The sequence below is a fragment of the Rhinolophus sinicus genome, chromosome 3 (assembly GCF_057876585.1).
Source record: "Rhinolophus sinicus isolate RSI-liver-muscle chromosome 3, RSI-T2T, whole genome shotgun sequence".
Taxonomy (NCBI): Eukaryota; Metazoa; Chordata; class Mammalia; order Chiroptera; family Rhinolophidae; genus Rhinolophus; species Rhinolophus sinicus.
The window spans coordinates 196,028,383-196,047,416 of NC_142503.1; positions in this window are offsets into that span (position 1 = coordinate 196,028,383).

The following is a 19,034-nucleotide window of genomic DNA, read 5'->3' on the forward strand; positions in this document are numbered from 1 at the left end:
AGCTCTTTTTATTTTTTATTGGTACCACTGAAGTGTCATGGGTACATCCTTCAAAGACAGCTACACCAGTCAACCTCTCAGCTTTGATACAGCTTTTTAATCAGGAGACACTGTTGCCTCACAATGAATATGGGAGGCATTTAAAATCGTTTGTAAACGGGGTGTATTGCTTCTGACCTCAGTCCAAAGATCACATTAAAAGGAACTGAAAAAAATGCACATTCAGTCCTCTGGGGTCCAGGACACTGAGATGTAGGGGGCGCGCTGATGGCTGGATTCACCCGGAGGAAAGGACTAAGCACTGACTTAGCTGGAACGTGAGAGGTCAGCTTTCCCAGGCGGAGGAAGAGTGTGGCTTCTCAGAGCCCATGAGACATCGAGGCGATACTGGACGTCGCCTCTGAGCGCTCCGCATCTTGCTTGCTTTCGAGCACGCCTTCTCTGAGCTCCCCGTTTCTCCCGGTGTGGTCAGTGATCTGCTGGCCCTGGCCTGTTGCTCCCTCACAGAATGCCCCTGCGTCACCGAACTTTGGGAGATGTTCTGCACTGCGTCTCCCTCTTGGTGACTCGTAAGGCACACAGATATCAATGGCTCTGCAGAGTCACTCAGAAAATAAATCTCCATAAGATTTTGATTTTTCCCTCCTCCCTGTGGGGCCCTTGCAGTCTGCAGGCCATAATGTGGGACGAGCTGCTTGACTCATAAGGGGAAAGAACATAGGGGTCAGCAGCAGTCTGGAGTGACACACCTGGTTAGCCCTTGAACCTGTCTGCCCCCGGAATAATGCCTTCTCCAAATCCCATTTCCTCCTGCTCATCCAATTACACAAGTGACCAGGAATAAATCAAATGTAATTAGTTGAGGCTTTTTTTTTTTTTTTTTTTGATAACAAGATGTAGATGATCTGATCTTATTAAAACGGAAGATGGAAAGGTTTAAGACATAGAAATAAATAAGTATAATACAAAGGGGAATTAAAGTCAATATCGTAGGAGTTTCCAATCCTGCGTGAGACTTCACAGGAGGGAGAAAGCCCCATCCAGATTGAGGGACTTGTGGGGAGGGGCAGAAGAGGGACCCACCAGGAAGGTTTCCTGGGGGGCGGGGTGGAATGTAAAGTACACTTGAAGCACAGAGAGCATTTCTATAAGCTTCTTATTAATAAAAAATATAATATTCTTCTCCAATTAAAACAAAAAAACAAAACACACCCTTTCGTATCTCCTTGTACAAAGAATTAGAGACTGCAAAATAGAAAGGAGAAAAGTATCTGTCATCATTCCAGCACTGAAAAATAATTGTGAAACCACTCTTTTATATTTCTATCCACTCTTTATACAAAATACAATTGTTTCTGTAACATAGCGAACATATTGTGTCTGTGACTGTAACCTGATTTTCTTTCCTTTCCTTTTTTTTTTCTTTTTTGACTTAACATTGCACAAGAAGCCTGCATTCTTTCCAATCATTGTCTCCAGTTTCAAGTTCATGGATCATGGTTTAACTAACGGGATAATTACTTTTCCCTAATTTTATACTTTTAATATTTGCATAAGTCCACTAAGCGCAGCTTTGTGCACAAAAGATTTCCTATATATCAAGTTTTACTGTAAAAGTAGATGGAGCCCCTCGACGTCTTCATTAGATAATTAGGGTACAGAGAGCGTATCAAGTCTGCCCTGATTGGCATGCTCATGTGCAATGTGTTTGTCACCCCCACGGCCACACTCACTCAATTTCCATCTTTGTGCCACAAAGACCTTCATTCAAATCCAGACAGACAGATACGAGTCACCCACTATTTGGGGGAGAGGAAGGAGAGCGGGTCAGATTATATCCCAGAATCAAAGCTATGAGCTTTTAACTTCTTAGTTGAAAAGTCATGCTCCAGAGGTAAGACTGCAAGTTTTGGAAAAAGGAGGCACGTGGAAGAAAGGTTACTCTCTCCCTTGCCAAACTTCAAAAGTCCTTTCAGCTGAAGGGGAATTGAGGGCAAGGGAGAGAGAGAGAGAGAGAGAGAGAGAGAGAACAGTAGTTGGCCGAGAGGACTCTGCTCCCTGCCCTCTGGGACCTCAGTCCTAGTTCCAAATTGAGTAGATCATGGAACACGACTTCGAGTCTAGGGGATCCAAGAGTTGGGAGGAGCTGCACACCACCCATCTTGTCTTGTTGTTACACCCGCTCATCAAGAGTTGGGAACGATAGGGACAAAGTGGGACAAACAGCATTTCCTTCCCCCCCAACTTACCTGTGAGCCCGAGCAAGTCACTGGGGAAGAGTGGAATCTTCCAGAGCGCACGGCGATGTCAGAGAGTTGAGCACAGGCCAAAGGTCTGCGTTGGTCTAGTGCCTGGGTGTGGATGGCACAGAGTGAAACGTGGCTGGGAGGCCAGACGCTGAGGATACTTCTGTGCAGGCAATGGGGAAAGACATGCGTGGGGTGACAAGAACTGAGAGCCATGGCAAGGTGTGGCATCTAAGCAGACAACCCCCACCCACAGCTGCCCTGACCATATAATAGGCCCCTGAGAGTTTCAAACCAACACCAAGGAGGTGAAGTCATCAATAAATGAAATAAGGGTACGTGACCCACAGTTGACCAAAGTTAGTTCTAAAAGGGGGTTCAGCTTTGTCTGAATCCTCCCATTTTGCATGTGAAGACTCTGAGCCTCAGTGACTTGCCAACACCCACATGACCAGTGAGAGGAAGGACTGGAAATCTGACCATTGACTAAAAGCCTCCCTGTTCTCTCTGTGGGGAAATCCACAACAATTGGTTGACTACAGTGGAGTCCAATTTCAGCCATGGCTTAAGTGACTCAGGGTCATTAGCAGGACAGTAAAGATGGAGCACAGGAGAAGTGCGACAGCACATGTGTTCACAGGCACAAAATGTGTTCCTGAGGCACTCGGCTCACCCTACCCACTCACAAAAGGCCTCAGCGAAAGGACCAGCCAGAGAGGGCCACCCCGAGACTCCAGGAGGCAGGAGGTCAGCAGACTCCTCATGTATAGATAGGAACTCCCTGCTTCTCCGGGCTTGTCTCTATTTAACATAAACCGGTCACATTCACTTCTTTTGCTCTTTAAGTGCCAGGGGGTGGTTAGAGACATAGTGAGCATTTTGTCATGCACCAGACCTGGGTATAATTCCTGTCATTTCTACTTTCTAGCAACTTGAATCATTCCAGTCACTTAACTTCTGTTTGCTTAGTTTCCTTATCCTGAAAAGTGTGGGTCATGGCGGCCACTTCAAAGCAGGTATCACGTGAGAAAGAGCAGGCACGGTGGAAAGTCAGCTCGTGATCAGTGGCCGACGCTTTTCACAGGCACCATCTCTCACTGACTCTTCATGTAAACGTGACGTCTATTGTACAGACAAGGAGTAAAGGTTCCCTCGGTTGGATCATTGGCAATAGGCCATGGAATTAGTGTCCTGGCTGTTAGGTACTTATTTCCTGTGTTCAGGGCTATCAAAGATCAAAAGGTCCTCAGCCCTCCGGCCACAGTGATTGAGTCAAGCGTGGTCACATGACCCAAGTCTGGCCTATCACGGTCCTTTTGATTTGGAGCTGAAAGAAACTCTTCACTTTCCTGTTTGCCAGCCTAGCATTGTGTTTGGCCAAGTCTGGGCCCCACAGAATGGCTGCTCTGAGAATTTGAAGGTGACACACACAGTGGAGATGGGCCATGGCAAGAAAGAAGGTCTTCAGATAACAGCTGAGGCCAGCTGCACCCTGACCCTTTTGTGGTTTGATTCATAACAAATAACTTCCATTTTTTCTGCTTTAACTAGTTCTGGTGGCATTTCTATCACCTACAACGATAAGAATTCTAGTGAATATAGGATTTGGACCCATGTCCATCTAAATCCAAAGCCTGCTTATGTTCTTTCTGCTACTAAAGAAGGAAGAAAGAAAAGAGGGACGCAAATAGGGAAGAATGTCTTTCTCCTCAATTTATTAATGATCAAATCAGAGCTTTCGTGGGTCTCCAAAGAGATGGCCTAGGTAAGTCTGCTTGCATTTTCTAAAGAGTGCCCTTTCTAAATCACCTTATTTTGATGTAACTGCAAAAGGCAGTACTATTTTGGGTTCTTGCTATGATAAAACTGAAGCTGTAAGCTAGGGACTTGCATGAGAGATTGCACCGAAATGTCAACAGATGGCTTGCTAATCATGTTAAAAAATACTCATTTCTTTTCAAAAATGGCATTTCCCCCCAGTAAGTAGATCAGAAAGCAATGTTTATGATATAAAACATATTAGTCACAACGGCGTTTAATTATCATACTTAATCATCAAGGTCATCATGATAATTGTTTCTAAAAATTAACACCTCTTCCCTCAGCAAGGAAGCTTACCCAGAATGCATAGTCAGAAACACAGACTCCATGCGCTTAAAAGGATGTGAGCATGAAGGGAAGACAAGAGTAGGACCAGAGATTGTGGGTTATGATCCAAAGAGCATTTCGCAAGCATTGTCTGGGGGACGCCTAACTATGGGCTGGTCCATTTGTGCCCAAATCAACGGCCCCGCTTTTCTCCAACAGAGAAGAGGAACTGGACTGTTAATAGTACTGTCATGATTCATCATTCAATCTACTCTATTTCCTTATAAAAAACAAAGTGTTGTCTTCGCGAGCCTACTGGACCCAGTGGCACATTGAAGACCACACCCCAGGGAGATGGCATCTCTGCGCTTGTTTGTCACTTGTCCTAACCTGTTTCCATCTGATGTCAGACTGTCTTCCTTGTGTTATTGTTGAGCCTTTCGTAGCTTGTTTTAGGTGGCCGCCATTACCCCGATTCCATCCTTTATTGTCACACTCGGGGATATCTCACGACTTGTTTCCAAGAACTCCCGTCTCTGTTCCAACCCTTCAGGATCCAAATACAGGAGGCAGCCTTCTCAGCTTCTAGAAGCATCTTCGAGAAGCGTCTTCTTTTGAAGGATACTTCAAATAGCTGTACTAGCCCAGTCATGTGCAGTTGCGCCCAATAACCTTATTTACATATCCTGTGACGGAAACTTATCTTTTGAAGCATTCCAGACAACTTAGACCTCTTCAGCCATGAAGTCCTTGTAAAATGAACTATGTAGACAGGACAAAACGATGTGCTTCGTGGCAATGCTTCCTGCGGACTCCAGGTCATTATTTGATGTCAGTACTGAGAATGACTCCATCAGAGCTGCCAAGGGGGGATAGGACCGTTGGATCCCACACAGGAGGACCCTGGGTTTTCTGTACATTTTCGTTCTTGTGTTATGTTCTTAAGTTTGCTCTTGAGTCCCTCTGCCCCTTGATCTCAGGATGCCACCTGTCACTTCTGACCACAACTCCTCCCATCCAGACGTCTCATCTGCAACAGCCTCAGACAAGAGGCGCTCACCATCATTGAGCTGGTGTCTGAAAGGAACCCGGAGCGTTTGGTTGTAGAGATGCTGCCTGTGGGAAGCTTTCCCCAAGCTCCTCCCTTCCCTCTGCTTGGTTACAGTGGCTCAGGACACAAGGAAGGCCTGAGTTTAAATTCCTGCTTTGATCCTTACCAGCGGGGTGATTTGGGATAACGTATTTCATGTCTCTAAGCCTCAGTTTCCTCCTCTGTAAAGCAGAAATTATAATGTCTTTCATGCATTAGGATGTTCTGGAGATTAAATGAATGATTATTTGTAAAGCACAGAAAGCACTTTTTGACACTACTATATATTTGTTAAATAACTTAGATTATTTCCTTTTTAAGTCCCTCACTGTACTATATATAAACTTAAAATATACAGACGAGAAAATAACAGTAATTTGTTCCTATGTTTACTTCATCAATAGAGGGTGAGGGCCGCAAGAAAAGGCACCATGCATGATTTATCTCTTGTAATGTCTGTGTTTTGAGATACATAGCTGCTCACCTGCCCTTCTCTGAATTTCTGACCATTCTCATAGCTAAGTGACATCACTCAAGATCTATGTTGTGTCCTGTGACACGTGCATCCTACACCTGACCACTCTGTGACAGATTAGTAAACCCACAGTGACTGTTTGAGTCAAGACTGGCCCACATCCAGGTATCCCAGTGACCCAGGCAATCTGGGTCCATGAAACCTGGGCATATGTGATTTGAAGATGCTCTTTATGAAAAAGGATATGAAGTTATATATGATATCAAATATATATCTAGAATGAGAAAATGCATTTTGACAAATTCTGAATTTTTCAAAGTTGACCAATATCCAGAAGAACACCATAATTCGCATTCATTGACTGTCTGAAACACCTCGAAAATTCTTTACCCCTGGTTTTTGGCTGCATATACATACAACTGAAATTTTGAAGTGTCATTGTCTTTTTCTAAAGAGAATAGAAAGATACTTCATGGGTGATTTTTAAATTATTAGTTATATTTTGGAAACGCATAACTTAGACTATCACGCATCCCGTAACTGGGGAAATTTCCACAAATAGCTTCCGTGTCTGTACATTGGAGGCCTTATTTCTCCTCCTTTATTCATCTGCTTTCAGACCTGGGCATGGAGGACACACTCAGATCCTGACACGCCCTCGAGATGCTCACCTTGCTGTCACACAGCATGTGAGTTAGCACCACGGGCAGCGGGAGTGTTTCTAGAAGGCAAGCCATGTATCAAATCAGGAAAGTGAGCAGAATTTAGCCATCTTTGGAGTGATTGTGAACACACAGACCCAAACTAAGCGTATCCCCAACTCCACTACCTCTTCTCTGGGTCCCCCGAAGGCCCTGACCACACCAAGATCAGGGGCTGGTGTGAAGGGGAGACATCAGAGCCGAAGAAGACCGCTGTCTTAACCAATGTAGATAAAATATCTCACGAGGCAGATGTTCCAAAGACACATGACCACACGGACACATTCCTAGGGATCCCCCCAGGCCCTGAAAGGGGCCCGTGCATGTCAAGAGATAAATCTTCTGCTTCATTAGCTTCAGGGTAAATAAGACTTTGCCTCGGACCTCGGCTTTATGTGGATTGGCTGGGAAAGATGAGCTGAGTCAAGTAGATCTCTTGCCAAGTGTTATGGAAGTGGAGTTCTGAGCCCGCTGCCAAAAAGCTGTGGGGATCTGAGCTGAAAGTCATGTATACTCACTGACTGGGCAAACTACTGGGGCATGTGTTTGAAATAAAAGAGAAAAAGAAACTGATCAAGAAGGAGAGAGAAATAAAAAAAAAACACATAGGTGTGCTGGGGCCGCGAGTGAGAGGCATGGAAAATGCACAGACTTCCCCAGACTGCCTTAATTACAGCCTTTCCCGAGGCTTGTTTTGGGGCTTGTTTCTGAATTCCCAGCAGATCTGTCTATAGCCTTAAAATAAACCCCACTATTTGAGTCAGTTTGAGTAAATGCTTCATCTCTTCAACTGAGCAGTGTGCTAGGGTATTTCTCTGCTTTCTGTCTTTGCTCAGTATCTCCTACCTACATTGGGACTTTGCTTGGCCAGAGAAGAAAAAGAAGAAGGAGAAGAAAACTGCTGGACAGGCCCACAGCCCTTTCTGGGTGTGAACTATGGCATTGACCGTGAGGGCTTCGGGCATGTATTTCAGTTTCTCAGGGGTCACTGTTTCTCCCTTTGTTGTCACAGTCTACTTCTGGGTAGTTGAATTGATAAATGAGGGCGTGTTCTTATGTGAAACAACAGTGTGGATGGTGGGATGTAATCTTAGGGGAAAACCGGAATTAACTCATGTCCACTCCAGCCTAGGGGGACTCCAAAAAAAAAGCATTTGTTCTTGGAAACCATAAACAGAGGGAAAGAAAGACACAATCTCTTTCCTCTCAAATTTCATTTCCTCTCTGACATCTTTTTTTCCTTCTGTTGAGGAGCATTTAGCATAAGTCTTGGGTATATCAGGGACTGTTGTAGTCACCCTGGAAGATACAAAAGTGACTATGACCTGGAGCCTTGTTTCAATTTGTTGAGTGTCTAGCAGTTATCTTGTACCCTTTCCAAACCATCAGCTCTGAGAGGCCCTCCATCATTGTCATGTTCACAAAGGTATTTCCAGGAATGAACCACATGGAACACAACTACAAGGCCTTCCTTTTTTGAAAGTGCCATAATCGTATCAATTTGTTCTTCTGAATGAAGACTCTTTGAGAGACAGACCTGATTATAACCCTGCAAGAACTTCCTCATGAAGAGATATCCATATCAAAAATGCATGTTTTTCCTGGGACCATGTGCCTTTCAACTTGGATTCGGAAAATAGGATCACTTATTTGAGAACCAATTTGGTACTCCCCAGGACTCTTAGTTTCCATTACTTGGATCTTCTCCCCATCCCCCAGTGGAACCACAAAGTCTCTGAGGACAAGCGTTATGTTTAAAGAATTATCATGTTCTATGCTGTTCTTGCTACATGTCCCGTAAGTGGTTGTGAATTCATTTTGCAGTGTTTGGATTATGGGACCCCTCCCTCTGTGGGCTGCAGCCTTCATAATGATTTAATTAGTACATTTTGCTTTTCCAATCTGATTCATAACCTACATTTAATTACTGCAAAGTATCTCTGGAGTGCAAGGAAAAAAAATTATTGCTACGACACTTGAAGGAGGTGAGACTTAGAGAAGACACAGAATCCGCTAGGCACAAGCAAGGACCACCTGAAGGGGAGTTTTCCTGCCACCAGATTTTTCCTTTCAGCCAGATCATGGTGTCTCTCGGAAACTCACTACTCTGAGAGCTGATGGCCCACAGGACACAAAGATGGAGGCAATGGATTGCACGGAAAACTGCGAGAAAAATACCGATGAGCGATCGCCGTTTCAGGCCCAGCCTCTGCACCAGACCCGTGTAGATATTAACAAGTTCATGTGCCAGTGTCCGACTCTACTCCAAACCCACCTATGTCTCTGCCTTTTTGTCGGAGGTGTCCATGAGTACTGATTTCAAATGCCTAGAGAGAAGAAGACAAACACCATGTTAGAACTGCAAATGCAGGGTCTACACATAGTAGGGATTCAATCCCTTTTTTATTTTATTTTTTTTACCAACTCATCAATGTGTTTATTTTGCTGGCTGAGTACAGCAGTCTCTTAACCTTGTAAAATTTATCTGGCGTCTCCCCTCACCTCCAGGGTCAAGCCCACACTCCTTCCCGTGGAATTCAAGGCCCCAGTGCTGTGGTTTTTGCCACTGGACAACAGAGGATTTCAGTGACGTGACACAAAGTCAGGTTCAAGGCCAGTCTGACCCTGATGGGGTGGCTCTGAGACGGATGATGGCAGCGTGGGTTTGTTAAAGACCCCCTTTGGGCCCATGCCCGGCAGAGCGCGCCCCCCCATCCCTTGATTCCCAGCTGAAGTTCTTTCCCTTTCATAGTGGACTGGAGGGTGACACGATGCACGATGGAAGGTCACCACCTGGCATGGTATCTGATGCCAGAGATTTTGGACTCATTCCCAAATGAATGCGCGCTAAACTCCTAGCTGTTTCCAGCAAAACTCAGTACTTGCCTCTGAGATGAAGGAAGGTCCATCTCCTGATATTCTGCCTGGGGTGACTTCTCAGGCTGCTGTCCTAACTTGTCCCCACTGTGGCAGCCATACAAGAATGGTCAATGACAACAGCCCCACGGCCCTCTGGCCCTCCAGATGGTGACTGCACTAAAACCCCCATCATTGTTGATTTTTTGTTGTTGTTGTTGTTAGTGTTCTGGTAGCTTGCAGGTACATCTACTAGACCTTCTGTCTTCTGTTATTCTTTTTTTTTTTCTGGAATGTTCTGAGAACTGCCAGAATTCCCAAGCCTATCAGCGACCACTAGGTTGCCCAAACAGTTTGTCATCCATGTGTGTCCATCACATTGCCAAAGGAACATGGGCCTGGTGGGGGCTGTACGTGGGCTTTGGCACGTTTCCCCATGCCTCAAAAATGTAAACAGCCAAGTAACGATAGAGATGATGAATTCATGACTTTATTTGCTGATATTGCTTTGATTTTAAATTAATGAAATAAATGCACTTTTGAAAAATAAACCAAGCTAAGCACTGCACACGAGCGCTTCGGAGACTGTCAGCTTAAACCAATCTGAAAGCTATGCCTTTTAACACAGACATTGGACATGAAGAAGACCTCTTGGGTCATTAAAGCTCACCCCCTGCCAATATCAGAGCAGCACTGGGCTGGTTTGGGGGGTGTAACTGTCTCAAATTCCCTTCCATCCAAATCAAGAGAGGCTTGGGTTGAGTCCTGCCTCGAGTTAGTCACGCCCTGTGGGGTGACACAGCCATTGCTGGAGTGCGCAGCCGCCCTCTCTGGCACAGCCTTGATTTGAAGCCATCTCTGATCAAAGGAAATGAGACCATTACCCCATCACTACCTGACTGGACTCTGCCAAAACCTTGGGATGTGCAAACATCTATAACACATCCAAAACCAGGTCTCCCACTTAGCTGTGGGGCGGCCAGAATCACCCCACCTTTGCTGTTAATCACATTTCCCCCCGTGTAGGTCTGGCTGGGACACAGCTCCAGCTATATGTCCTGTCCAGCCACCTCTTCGTGTCCAGTGAGAGACGCCCACAGCCTACCTCCAAGGTCACACACCTGCATTTTGGCCGGTGTGCATTCTTTGCTGTGTTTAGAATTGTTATAGAGAAAAGTGTGGGGAATTTCACCCAGATTTTCAAGCAGCCTCCTCTCCCTGGAAGACACAGCTCGGTGTCTCTGTCCAGTGAGTTAGTAAAGTTTGACTCTTGTGGAGGAATATTTTTGTCATAACCCACTGCTTGCGGCACAGTCGATCCAATTATTTGGAACAGGCAATCTGTCATTCTATTGTTTCCTTCCAATAGTCTCACTCTGGTGGCAGTTGTAGAAAAGAAACCACTTTTAATTAAAAAAAGAAAAAGGGGTGGGGGTGAGGGGAGCAACCCAAAATAGCATCTCAAAGAAGTATTTCTTAGGTTACTGGAGACCAGGGATCTGGGTCTGAGAACCTGATCACATAAAAAGGCAAAGAGTACTCCTCCAGGTGACAAATGTCTCAGAGATAGGAAACTGTCACGTCTTTTGGCCACTATAGAAATAACACTATTTGTCCGCCTGCTATCCAAACCACCAGCTTTCTGGAGCCGTTTACATGGGTTGCTCTGGTTAGTTCTGTTAATTAACAGGGTTTTTAGTCTCTCAAGCCTTGCTTGAAATCAGTAGTTGTCACGTTGCAAACATCATACGCTACGAAGTTGGTTATGGACGTGCACACTTACTTTTTCAGAACCCCAAAAGGGATTCCTGATCCAGGAAGAAATCATTTCATTCTCATTTGTGAATTCATTTATTTAAAAAAAAAAAAAAAGTTATAAAATTTTATTTTCTTATAAGAGTGTAAGAATTAAATATAATAGAATCCAATAACAAAACCATCTTTATAGTATAGAAGAAGAACCCGCCATTCAGAACAAAACAGGTATGGAACAAGCAGTTATTTAAAATTAGGACTGTTCTGTAAAACAAACAAACAAAAAACAACAACAACATATCAACCAGTCAGAATTTGGAATTTCCTGTAAAAGTGAATCCAGGAGATGTTGCCCCATGTGGTCACTGTATAAACTGGCCAAGGTGCCATAACTAAGAACCATAGATGCCAAGGTCAGGTGGCTGAAACAGCAGGGATTTATGTTCTCATCACCAGGAGGCTGTAAGTTCAAGATCCAGGTGTCAGCAGGGTTGGTTTTCTCTGAGGCCTCTGTGCTTGGTGTGTAGATGACCACCTTCTCCCTGTGTCCTCACACGGTCTGCCCTCTATGCCTGTGTGTGTCCTAAGCTCTTCTTATAAGGACATCAATCTTACCGGATGAGGGCTCACACTCCTGACCCTAATTTAACTTAATTATCTCTTTAGCGGCCCTGTTTCCAAATACAGTCACACTCTCAGGTTAGGGCTTCAACATAAGGATTTGGGGAGGTACACAATTCAGTCTATAACGGGCCCTTTAAGTTCTCATAGCTACTTCTGTGTCCTTACCTGTTGATTTCCAGGTAATACTGTTCTGTGGAAGGTTCCATGGGCTTCATCCTGAAACCCATGTCTTCTCTAAGCCGTCAATTACACCCAGGCCTGCTCACACAGGTCCACTCAGTTCTCCCTGTTTTTGCATCCTTACATGTGGCCTCTCCTTGCCCTACAGACTGGATAAGCATTTGCCCTCCAGCTTTTCAGCCTGTGCTCACCTCGCGTAAGAACCCTTCTTCTAAGGTCCTTCCCAACCCACAGGCCATTCCTTGGCTCAGGGGCTGCAGCTCTTGACTTTTGGGCTTCATAGAGGCCAAGGGATTGGAACTCCTGTAATGGGGAACCTCGTGTTTGCTGAATCAAATGCAACTGGGTTATTCTGCAAAATAATCCACTTTGCAGTTCATTTTAATTTTGAATGCCTCAATCAACTTCCAAATGTGCCCATTTATGCTGGTCTGGTGGGTTTGGAAATTCTAAAGTGGATGCAAATTTGAATGTACATTTTGGGAGCTTTACACGGCAAAATGATTACCCCAGTGTAAAACTAAATGACCAACATATTTTAAAACTTCAGACAAATATTGCATCGTGATTTTTATTCTCAAGCAAATGAGGCCTCAAAACCACACAGATAAATCATCAAACATCTGAAAACAGGACTTGTGTCCCCTGGTCCCAATGCCTTCCACCACTCTGATTTTTTGGACACACGTCCCTCAAAATGTGTACACAGGGTTCATGTTATTTGGGGTAATGCCCAAAGTCTAACAGACAGCCTTCAGAGAAAGGGAGGACCATCCCTGCCGGGGAGACAAAATGAACAATCCTGGGAGCAACACATGCACGAATGCACAAATATTTGTTGAGCCACAAGGAAAGACAGATGCCCTCTTTGAATGTCAAATAAACTTGGGTTTAAATTCCAGTTCTCAACTGCGTTGGAAGGATCCTTCATTCCTTTGCATCTCGGTCATCTTGTTTGTAAAATGGGAATAGGCAGCTGCCTTTCAGGACAGTCCACAGCTTGGAGAGCACCCTGCAGTGGGTGCAGCCCAGCTCAGTTTCCGGCACACAGGGGCCACTTCAGAAGGCTCTTGTTAAACTTTTCTTCCAGTGGAAATTTGACAGAATGTGTAGGGGGAGATAAGATTGAGAAAACCTGCACAAACACAGAAGCGGAAACACAAATGGGGAAAAAATCCTGGTCACTGACAATTCTCTAGCTCTCAGGTGTCGATCACGCGTGTCTGTAACTTATATATGATGAGCCTGAAGCCATTCAGCGGCAAAACTCTGGGGTTTTGCAACCAAGGCGATACAGGACTATGAGAGAGTCCGTGAGTTTTTGCATGACAGGAGATTTTCCTGTTACACTTAATCTGAGACTTACTTTGTATGCTTGTATGAAAGATTCTATGGCACATGTCACCTCCCAAATACTATACCACTGCACAGGGGAGAGGCGGGCCTTTTGCAGAGAAGTCTCTGGAAGAGTGAACTTTCCTGAATTTCAGCATTCTGCAAAGACTCCTGATCAGAAGGATCAGAGCAAGAATTCAGATTGTGGGGCACACGGCCTGTTTAAGTCTTAATGATGAAATGCTGTCAAAGGTAGTGAAGGAGGGCCGTGGTCACTCCCGGGACCTGATTCAAAGCGGAAGGAACCTGAGAGGAGAGGGCAGGGGCTCTGGGCCATGGTGGGATATAGAAGAAACTGAGCAAATGAGGCGGAATCAGATCAAAGAGCCAAGCATGTGCCCAGGACACAGCGGAGAACTTTCTTCATCGTGAGACAGGATGTGTGTCAACATCAGACTATTAGTTCCTGTAGTTCGCGTACACAGGCTGCTTAAATTAACCGCTCTGTACAAACTCACCTTGTTTATTCTACTGGGATTTAGACTTTTTCAGCCAAGCCTGTTTCGTGACATTATAAATCCTAAAATCAAGACTCCTGAGAGTTTTCTCTAACGAGACAAAAAGAGGTGTCACGAAGAGTGCTTAATTATGTCATATTCGTGATTTCTTGACATTTTCATAAGAATCCTGAAATATGATTTTATGCCCATTTTAGGGCAACAGTAAGATAGAGACTAGGGGGAGGCAAGTGAGGGACCTCGCTGCAACATTTAAGGTGGCACGCGTTCTCAAGTGTCCAGCTGGCCCTGAATGCCCTTGAGGGCTACTGCCTCCTTAAATATGGTGCCTTTGATGCCTCACTTGCTTCACCCTTTTTCTGGGTTGGGGAAACAGGTGCAGGGAGGTAGGGAGCCGGCCACCATTTCCAAGTTGGTTCCAGTTGGACCTCGAATTTCTGTCAGGCGAAAGCAGCTGATATCTGTAGAGAACTTCTCTGGTGGCACATGGTACACTCTCCTGGTGACGTGTCCCCCATAAGGAATGGGCCCTAGACAAGCTGCATGATATGTCTGCTTCTCATCTGATGATCAGGTGTTACCTACAGGCAAGCTGCAGCCGCACTCTCCACAAGCTCACACACCATCGCAGGAGCCAGGTCTGGTCTCCAGGGCTCCCTGGAAACGGGGCCAAACGGAGAGAGATGATTCAGTGCTGCGTGGTTCACTTGCCCCAAGCGGGGAGGCAAAAGGAAAAACAGGAAGAGGTCCCTGCTGATCCACACGGTGGAATCGGTGGGGCCGGGAGGCAAGACCTGACAGGCAGGCCTGGGTTGAGGGAGGTGGCAGAGGGTGCAACCCTACTGCGAACTGCCCTCCACCTGGAGCGAAACCGCACTTGCACCCTGGCCTGTGCAGCACACGATGTGCAGGCTGCAGTCGCTTCACAGCCTGTTCCCAGCGCCAGCCCAGCCACCTCCTCCCAAGAGGAGAGGCATGTGCTGTGACGGCTGCCTGGGAGGGCCATCTGTGATCTCGGCGCTCCAGGCACAGGCTCTGGCAGAACACGGAAGCCACCCAGACACTCGCCTGGTCTCTCCGTCTGCCTGGTGTGGCCTGAACCCACAGGTCCCCAGCCCACAGCCCCTGTGAGGCCACGTATGGGGGTGTAGGAGAGCATTTCTAGAATAACACATCATTTGTCTAGGTAGGTTGTAGCCCGATGACAGAAGGTACAAATACAAAAGCTCGGAGTGTTTGAACTGGACGTCTCCTTGCTGTGCACAGGCCCCGGGGCTGCCTCTTCATTACACATGAGCATCAGAAGCCCAGGTGACTAAATGACTGATGCACGTCCTGTAGCAAGAGCTCAGATCACCCTACTCATTCTGTGCATTCCCATTCAATTCAGCGAACGCATACTTATGTCTAGGATGTAGAGGATGCTCAGAGGCCACCACATGTGGTCACAGAACCCAAGTCCTGTGTCCTTTTAAACCTGAGTTACATTTCAAGCTGTTTTCCTTCATTTAGCAACCCGGGATCAAGGGCAACATGCCCATAGGAAAACTGAAGAGAAATAAGCCTTGCTGCAGCATAAATTTGTTTTGTTTTGTTTGTTTGCTTGGTTCTTTTTGCTTAGCCTGCCCACAAAAGTCTCTAGAACTTGGACTCTGACGTAATGGTCAGTTGGGTCCATGTCTTTTGTGTATGTATGTACGTATGTATGTATGTATATCATAGCTAAAGAGTTTCTTCACAGAACGACCCGCTTAAAATGACATGGCACATCTTCTGCAGTAGAAACTATGTCCTTTCTCTATACACTTAATTTAAACACAGTATAAATTATCCAAAGCTGAGGCATATATAAGCCCCCAGCCCTTTAGCAAAATGTCATCTAAAGAACTCTCTAAACGGGGGCAAATTCAGACCCTGTTTTACTGCAGTTCATTCCTTCATTTTTTTTTTTTTTTCATTCAATCAACAAACATTTAGTGGACCCCTTCTGTGTTTCGGATGCATCCTGATTTCCTTTCCTCTTGTATACATGCCAATCTCTTTCGAAGCTGTGTAAGAGTGAAGCTGCTTCTGTGAGCTGTGATTTTTAGGATGCATTTCAGGGAATTCTTTATTAATTGAGTGTCTATCGTGACGATTGGAGCTATAACACCTAGTGTAACAGTCTAGATTGCTTACATTTCAAAGCATTCTGTGGAATGCAGTCATCCCTGCCTTTCTTTTCTCAACAAGCTCTGATGTAACTTAGGTTCAATGCGGAGATGGAAGCCATTTCATATTCCACTTGAGGTTTGGCAGGAAGTGGGCAGTTTCCATATCAAGTTTGAACTGCACATAGGATTCCCACGACATGAAAGTGACCTATGGATTGATTAGGTGATCCTTGTTGGGTCATAGGATAAAACGTCCTTCCCAGCTTGTAGGAGGAGTTGCCAATCTCTTCCAATGAAATCATGTCTCATGGCTTGTGCCACGTATGCAAGCTTCTGTGGTGAGCTGAGAAGTCTGCTTCTGCTCATCACTGTGAAAGATCCACTAGGGCTTGGCGTATCAATGTGCTCACAGAGTTTCTTAAAGAGAAAATTACATACATATGCTAGATAGCAATGCCAAGGGCAAGCGTCACTATTTTCTGGTTTTGTTTTGTGCTTTTTTTTTTTTTTTTTAGGAAACTGAGTTTCTTCGAGTGAATTGATTACTTGCCCATTATATTTAAAACATCTTTAAGGAATTTGATACTCTCAATGTCTAATGGATCTTAGTTCCCTCATATATGAAACAATTTAAATTTCAGATTTTCAATGTGCAGTGTTAATATAAAATGTCAAAGGGTTTAAAATTTTATAACATTAAAAATAATAAACCCGTTATTTCGACAAACATTTATCGATTGGGTTCTATGTGATGGGCACTCTTCTAGATAGTAAGGAGACAGTGGGGATCAGAAGAGACACAATGGAATACTATTCGGCAGTAAGAAAAGATGATATAGGAACATTTGTGACAACATGGATGGATCTTGAGAGAGTAATGCTGAGCAAAACAAGTCAGACAGAAAAAGCAGAGAACCATGTGATTTCACTGATATGTGGTATATAAACCAAAAACAACAAAAGAACAAGACAAACAAATGAGAAACAGAAACTCATAGACACAGACAATAGTTTAGTGGTTGCCAGAGGGTAACGGGGGCAGGGGGTGGGGGGTGGGAGATGAGGGTAAGGGGGATCAAATATATGGTGATGGAAAGAGAACTGACTCTGGGTGATGAACACACAATGGAATTTATAGATGATGTAATACAGAATTGTACACCTGAAATCTATGTAATTTTACTAACAATTGTCACCCCAATAAATTTAATTAAAAAAAAAAAAAAAAGAAGAGACAATATCCCTAAGCTCAAAAATTTAACGAGATAAGAAAGGCAATGAACCTCACTATTAAACTAAAACAAAATTGTCATAATCATTAGGCAAATAATTATAATGGAGGATGTGACAAGAGAGTGACTAAGTAGCGACTTCAGGTTACCTGCTCATGTAAGAGCTCTCCCGAGAAGTGACATTTGAGCTAAATCTGTGTGATGAGAGGGTGACTGTGCATAGATCAGGAAAGGGGGACGCATTCAAGGCTGAGGAAACTGCTAGTCCAGAGGCCCTCAAACAGGAATTAGATAGACTGTCCGCTGAACAAAAAGAAGGACAGAGTGTATGTTGCATAATGGGCCAGATGACAGGAAAGAGGACGTCAGGGTGATGTGGGTGGGAGCCAGAGAGTCTGTGAGCTCAGGCAGGGAGTTTGAATTTTATTGTTAGAGTGATGGAAATTCACTGGAATGTTTGGAGTAAGACGTCCACGTCATATTTGCATTTCAATAACATCACTCTGGCTACAATGGATGGACTGAATGAGAAGTATGGGTCCAAGCAAGTAGACCAGGTGGGAAGCAATCTGAGTTGCATCGAGAAAAAAGGATGCCTGCCTTGCCCTAAGGTGACAGCAAGGAAGATGGAACAAATCAGATGATTCAGCATCTATTTTGGAGATGGAGTTTACAGCATTTGCTGATGGGCTGAATTTGTGGTGGTTGGTGAGATGTTTGAAAATGTTGGTAAAGTTTTCAAATTGTGATTTTTCAAATGATTTCAAAACAATATAGCAGTCAAGGAGAAATAAGCCAACAAAATTACTTCTTGGGCTCAGCACAGCTCCCTGCCTTCACTTAGACTTAACTTGCTGATGTGATGTCTTCAGTCTTTGGTTTTCATGGCACTATCTAAACTCTAGACAACAATTGGGGAGTTAGAAGGGTTTACTTTATTTTCTACACCAACTTCCTGAAGAATGAAATGAACCTTCTGGATACCTGATATAGAGTCTTACATTCAGGAGGCATTTAATGTGGCCCTCTTCTGAGTGAGGCCCTGGGCTGGACCTGGGATTGCAAACAGATAAGATAACTCCTCATCCCATAGAATAGACTAAAGGGGCCCCACTGAGCAGTGTCTTATGATTGACAGCCTGGAGGTGTGATCGTTTCCCAGGGGGTAAAGGGGCAGGAAAGGGTCTTGCCTGAGAAGTCTTATGCTGAGTTCTCCACATAGCCTCATTTCCTAGGGGTCTGGAGACAGGAAGGGCATTTCTACCAGAGGTGCTATGGACTGAATATTTGTGCCTTCCCTAAACTTACATGCTGAGATCCTAGCCCTTAAGGTGATGGTATCAGGAGGTAGAGCCTTTGGGAGATGGTTAGGTCATGTGGGTGGAAACTTCATAAATGCAATTAATGTCCTTACAACGGGGACCCCACAGAGCTCTCTTGCCCTTTCTCTGCCCTGTGAGGACACATGAGGAGATAGCAGACTGCCACCCGGAAGAGCCCCATCACCAGAACTTGACCTTCCAATAGAGGATTTGACAAGAGAATGAATAAGTAGTGACTTCAGGTTATCTGTTTATGTAAGAGGGTCCATCACCTGACCTTGGACTTCCAGCATTAAGAACTGTGAGAAATAAACTTCTGTTGTTTATTAAGTCCCCCAGTCTGTGCTACTTTGGTAAACCAGCTCAAAGGGCCTGTGATAAGAGGAAACAGCGCCAACACAGGCGGAGGCAGGAGGAAACAGAGAGTAGGGGCTACTTGCAGGGAGAGGGCAGGTAGGT